Source organism: Chlorocebus sabaeus, chromosome 15 (assembly GCF_047675955.1).
Source record: "Chlorocebus sabaeus isolate Y175 chromosome 15, mChlSab1.0.hap1, whole genome shotgun sequence".
Lineage (NCBI taxonomy): Eukaryota > Metazoa > Chordata > Mammalia > Primates > Cercopithecidae > Chlorocebus > Chlorocebus sabaeus.
The window spans coordinates 87,422,076-87,428,628 of NC_132918.1; the positions used below are offsets into that span (position 1 = coordinate 87,422,076).

At 41.2% G+C, this 6,553-nt stretch overlaps 1 protein-coding gene and 1 long non-coding RNA gene across 3 annotated transcripts in view; one reads left to right on the forward strand and one right to left on the reverse strand.

Moving 5' to 3' along the window:
* The window catches only part of FGF12 (fibroblast growth factor 12), a 585,431-nt gene that overhangs the window by 288,364 nt on the left and 290,514 nt on the right, over positions 1 to 6,553 (reverse strand). The window lies entirely within an intron of this gene.
* Positions 1 to 6,553, forward strand: part of LOC119625619 (uncharacterized) — a 51,131-nt gene that overhangs the window by 27,862 nt on the left and 16,716 nt on the right. Inside the window, exon 3 of the long non-coding RNA XR_005241784.2 lies at positions 4,990 to 5,102. This is a non-coding gene — a long non-coding RNA (uncharacterized lncRNA). The remainder of the gene's footprint in view (positions 1 to 4,989; positions 5,103 to 6,553) is intronic.

Sequence of the window (6,553 nt, forward strand, 5' to 3'; positions counted from 1 at the left end):
TTATCAATCTTGCCTCCAGGGTGACTAACTTATTTTTAATTGTGAAAACTTAAGAATTGTTAAATTCAGGTTTACCACTCATTATTGCTAGTGTCATGTAAATATTGAGGACTAGCATCAAATTTGATTTTAAAACAAACTCAATTTCCTTGGTTTCTCAAATATTTCACGTACGAGCTGTGAAACGTGGAATAATTTTCCACGATTAATTCCTGTGCAATTCGCCTCTCCATGGGGTGTGTTCACAGCATGGTTCAATCTCTTGCTATGCAGTTTTGTGTCCTGCCCCACACTGAGTCAGCACAGTGGGCAACTGCAGTATTTCTGGCTATTTTGACATCAGGAGGGCTGGCAATGACTTACTAGTAAGTGACTGTAAACATAAATGACAATCCTACCAAAACCAAGCTAATGTATCCCCAACTCAACTTCTTCTCAGCCAGAGCCAAAACTGGCAATGACCACGCTACCACCCTTAAACAGAGGAAAACTGATCAATAGCCGAGTAGAAAAATGTAGCAACCTTAACCAATTGTGGGGAAAAAAAAAAAATTCTCACTTTTGCAAATTAAAAAAAAAAAAAAAAAGTGAACGACCTCTGGGAGCCTCTCCCAGAACTTGGAAGGGGCTGGACAAGTGAGGAACTGTTGAAGCTGTGGCTTGATTAGCCTCTGTTCAGGGGAAGTGAAAGACATCAGTATTTCCTTGAAAAACTGAGACAGATCAAGCTCTTTGTGGAATAGGAAAAATAAGGCATGGAAAGGTTACATAACTGCCCAGTCTCATAGCCAGGGAAGTGCATAGGTAAAATTGAACTCAGGAAGCCTGAATCCTGCCTTCACACCTTTTACCAGTATGCTACACAGACTGCCATAGGAGCAAGCTTGAGACTGTGCATGTGTGTGGGCAGGCATATGTGCACATGTGTACATGTGCAGGTATACCTGTGTGTGTGTCTGTGCGTGTGTATATATCTGGCAGAAAGGAAAGGAAATAAGTGTTCTGCGATGAGTCTCTTGTTTGTTCTACTTGATTACAGTTAGAGTCTTTAGGAATAAAATTGAGTCACAGAGTTGATTTTTAAGTACCATAAGGAGTAGCTGTGCTACTCAAAATACAGTTTGACTCTGTTGTGGTCGAAAAGCCAGTCTCAAAGCGTTTCCCCCAGAATGCTGTTTGTTAGTTTAAAACCCCTATGATCAGGATATTTAAAAAAAAAAAAAAAAAAAAAAAAAAAACAAGAAAGATAATCTAACTCATGATGGCCTCTCTATCCATTTAATTGGGGTAGTAGTACTTTTATCCAACTGCTTTTCAGGTCCAGGAGCATGTTTCTCAGTGATGCTATCTTAGCCATCGAAGGGTTTAAAGAGCATGGAAGAAAAAGTCAGGACAATTGGCTTTAGGTCCCATTTTCACAATTATTCTGTCTTTGACACTTTGGACAACTCCAGCTCCTGTCCCCATCTTGGTCTCATTTTCCTCAACAGGATAAGTAATTTTACAGCTGCTCCAATGTTCTGTGATCTATAAAGCATAAAGTCTCTATTTTCTACTTTAAACTACAAATCAGAAAGCTTTAGAAGAACATTCAAGGCTGTGAAGTTGGGGGAATATTCTGGGTTTATCTCAGATCTTTTTCACTTAGTCCAACACTAGTTTAAAAAAAAAAAACTAACTTTATTTCTTCGAATGCTAAATGAAGAATGAATTTTTAATTACTGCTAAAGGAAATACAGTAAAAATTTTAATTCTGAAATTGAAAACCACTTAAAAGAGACAGGAGATCTTAGCAAAAGCCTCTAAAAGAGCCTGGCCATCTGGCTTCTTACTCCCAGGACTGCTCCCTGTGATAATCCCCAGCTTGGTGATGTCCTGAACTTGCAAGGTCTGGGAAGTTGGCGACCCATTTTGACCATGTGGTATGACAGATGACGCACTGGAAACCCAATGTCCGGTCCCAGAACAGCATTGCTCGGCCAGTGGGCTGTGCATGAGCCTCCTGAGCCTCACGTTTGTCTTCTGTACCTAGTAACTTCCTTAGGTCTTTCTCTCTCAGAAACTCTATGTTTTCTAAAAGGCAAGTTACTCTGAAGGATGAAACACCTTTGCTTTTCTGATAAAATATATCAAGCCTAAATCAAAATAAGCATTTCTTCTCCTGTTCTTCTGTTTGGGCTCTGATGATACAATCTGCTTCTATCATTTTCCCAGTGCGGAGTAATTTTCAATGTGTTACCATGCTAAGCCTTGTTATCACATTTTCAGAAGCATAAATGATAAATAACATTTGCTTAACCAGGTTTTACAATTCCCTGGCATTTTTAAAAAGAATCTTTATTTTGAAGAATATTTTTTGAAACAACACAATTTAAGGAAACCAACACACCACAATGAATATGTCTACTTCTCTCGGCTAGTCCCAGCATTCCTCAAAGCTTTCTCCTTATCTTTACTGAACACTCGCTTCACTCCAGGCCTTGTGCTAGGGGTTGGAGCTCTGAAGGAAACAGAAGAATGTGACCTCAGGATGATATTGTCATAGTCCATGTCTTCAAGAAGCTCACTCCCATTGTAGATGGTGATCCCACTTAAATTAGTAAAGACGAGAAGCCTCCTGGGCCAAAAATTAGACACTTTGTTGTAGAGCGGTACCACAGCAGAGAGGAGCACTCCCCTTCCTTCGTGCCTAGCTTTGCCCCTGGGATACAGTGGTACTGAGAGTCAGAGCTTAGTGCTGTAAATTAATGGTTCTCAAACAGTCATACACAGCAGAATCCAGTGGAGGGCTTAGTAAAACGTGGATCGCCGGGCCTTACTTCCAGATTTCTCATTCGAAACGTCTCAGGTGGAGTCAAGAGATTTTGGTACTAGCAAGCTCCCGGGTGCTGCTGATGCTGCTGATGTAGGACCCACACTGGGAAAACCTCCATTGTAAAGGAGTGATCATGAATAAGCTAATTCGTCTGGAACAAGGCCTTGACTTCGGTAGTTTTACAAAGCTCTCCAGGTGTTTCGAATGTGTATCCAGGTTGGACAGCCACTGGGTTAGATTACACAATGTCACTTTCCCAAAATAACTGCATGTTCAAGATACTTTGAGGATTATACATGTTTCTGAAGAGCCTGTCTGATCAACGATTTCTTGCCCTGTAGACTGAAATTCTAGGTAAAGTTACGCTTAAGGTAGCATTCCCAGAAAAAACTAGAATGCAGCCCCCTTTTTTGGGTAGCTGACTATATGCAAAGTGCTGTTTCTCAACACAGACTGTGTTCCAGTGCTAGAGAACACAGAGGTGGGAAGATGTTAAAGGACACAAAGATTAATGTATTAAATTATCTAGGTAAAAAATTTCTTGAGTGCTCACTCTATGCTGTGCCAAGAAACTCAGGCTTTTCTTTCTAAAAATCAGAGGCTATGGAGGTGTTTAAGGATGAGAGTGCTATAGTCTGAATTGCATCTTGTGAATGAATAGTGTGTAATTCCTTAAAATGTCTTGTAGCAAGAGAAGCCGGGTAGAAGGGGCATAGTTAAGTAAGCAGAGGGGAGCAGGGAGAACTCTGGAAAAATGGAGGAAATAAAAGGCTAGCGACTAGAGGAAGGGCCGATGATAGAACTGCAAAGACTACAAAAAAAAAACTACCACCACCACTCTCAAAAACATTAGGAAAATAGAAATACTACCATCTTTGTTAAAGAAGTTCATCAAATACAAGGAACTAACAAAATATGCTATTCATGTAAAGAACCAGTTGAGAGGTAGCATTGCCCTTTAGCCAGAAGTTTTAAGGAAGTCAGCGGAATGTGTAAGAGTGAGCAAATTGGCCAGGCGCCGTGGTTCACACCTGTAACCCCAGCACTTCGGGAGGTCAAGGTGGGTGGATCATGAGATTCTGGCATTCAAAACCAGCCTGGCCAAGATGGCGAAACCCCATCTCTACTAAAAATACAAAACATTAGCCGGGTGTGGTCGTGGGCGCCTATAGTCCCAGCTACTCAGAAGGCTGAGGCAGAGAATTGCTTGAACCCAGGAGGCGGAGGTTGCAGTGAGCCAAGATTGCACCACTGCACTCCAGTCTGAGCGACAAAGCAAGACTCCATCTCAAAAAAAAAAAAAAAAAAAGGTGACAAATTACTTGCTAGTAACCCCCAGTTCCCAGTTCCAAATCTATTCCTTCAGCTTCTTCATAATCTAGAAGCTTTATTGGAGACTCCCTCTTACTTAAAGTCTCCAGCTTCCTTGGGCATCAGGGCCTGCCTCCTACTCTTTGCCCACTCCCTTGTATAGCTTCATTTCCTGCCTCTCCTTCCTTCTTTTGTCCCTGAATAAACGTGTTCTCTGAATTCTGTTCTTCTTTGGCAGTCATATCCCCTCAACTGACTAAAAAAGTCCTTTCTGTAGTGATGAATCCAACTTTTTTCCTTGAACATCTGCAAATATACTGAGCTTGAGTCTCTTATTTTCAATTGCCTTTTGTACATATTTTGCAAGTTATCACATAGGCACCTGAAACTGAAGGATATGATTTTACTCATTTTCACCCATTGATGAGATCCTATTGCCCTTTAAAAAATCTCAAATGTGCTATAAAAGCATCTCTGATTCTAAATGAATATTATTACCACCTTTGATTCTTCTTCATTCCTCTAACTTTACAATGATAGCTCATGACCCTCTACTCTTACCTCTCATCCAGATGTTAAAATCATTAAGAACAAAGATATGCATTGTTTGCATGTATGCGACTTGAGGCTTGCGCTTATCACCTTTGAAATTAATTGGAGAAGGTATAAACTGATACAAAGTTCTGATGTTAAGCCTTCCTGGAAACTTATAGCCAATCTAGAAGAAGCCATCTTCAGGAATGCAGGAAAATAGATTGGGCTCCTCTTATCAGTGCAGAGGCAGAACTAAGGATTCCTGATCTTCGTATTTCCTGGTGCCAGTGCAGTGAAATCACTAATTAATAAACCTCTTTCTGTTCCAGCCTCCGAAGGCTAAAAGCCAGAGAAGAGTACCCAGACAAGAGACCAGGTTCGCTGCTATAATCAGGCAGACACCACTAAGGAAAGAAACATTCACGTCAAAGATCGATGATTTGTGAGTATTCCAATAACGACATTCATGCTTGACCAGTAGCAGTGGCATTTTTTGGTGTGACCAAGGAAGTCAGTATGCGTGTGCTTCCACATATCAAAGCCTCTTAGTCTCTCAGCCTCCCCAGCTTTACAAAGCCCCCCGGTTTCAGAAGAACTGAAACAGAACAGGTTGACTTGAGAGAAGCACCTCTACAGGGCTGAATGTAAAACAAAAGTTTCTACGGGGGAGTCATGAAGTGTGGGTAAGCCCCCACTTTGTCCTGAACTGCAACACTAACTATACGGACCTAGTTGCAGATACTAGTTTGCAGTTTGCAGTGGGTCTCTGAGAATTATCCAAGACATTGTATCACCAACATGGGATTGACTGCCTTTGCCACATTCTTATGGAATATTATAAAGGACAATCAGATTTGGATTTAAGTCAAAGACTCAAGCAGGAATTTAAAATCGCCTAAAGCTTTTATTAAAATAGTAACTTTATTTACTACAATGGCCCCTTCAGAAGTTCACTGACCTAGCCTTTATTCTCTCCTGTCAACCTACATTCTGACACTATCAGTATTCTTTATATAGATTTTAGAGCATCTACTGGTAATTCATCCCAATATTTCTTTATGTCTAACACAATGCAGAGCTCTTTTACCCATCCTCAGGGGAGCTGAAAAGAACATCAAACTTTTCTGCATGTAATGCAACTTCCTATAAAGGTCCTTTTAAAGCCACACCTTAATCTTCCCTTCCTAGAATCAGAATCGTCCCATTTTTCTTGGATCACTCATTCAACAAATATTTAGCAATTTCCTTCTATGTGCTGAGCATTTCACTGGCTTGGGTATACAATGGTGAGCAAAAGCAGACCTGGTTCTTGCCTCCACTGAGCTTACAATCTAGTGGTAGGAGAGACAGATGGGAATAAATCATATAAGTTAAATGGGAGATTGCATCTGTGAGCAGGAGAGGTACATGTTGTATAAAAGCATCACATGGCCGGGCATGGTGGCTGGCGCCTGTAATCCCAGCACTTTGGGAGGCCAAGGTGGGTGAATCACGAGGTTAGGAATTCAAGACCAGCCTGGCAAAGATGGTGAAACCCCGTCTCTACTAAAAATACAAAAAGATTAGCCGGGTGTGGTGGCGGGCACTTGTAATCCCAGCTACTTGGGAGGCTGAGGCAAAGAATTGCTTGAACCCAGGAGGCAGAGGTTGCAGTGAGCTGAGATTGCACCACTGCACTCCAACCTGGGTGACAGAGAGAGACTCTATCTCAAAAAGAAAAAAAAAAAAAAGAAAAAGAAAAAGAAAAAGAAAAGAAAAAGCATAATATAAGGAGAGGGAAGTCAGGGAAGCCTTATGGAAGAAGTAAATGTTGAATTGAGCTCCAAGGGCTGAGTGGAGGTACCCAACTAAGTACTTTTTCAGGTATGGGGAATGGTATGTAGGAAGACTGCC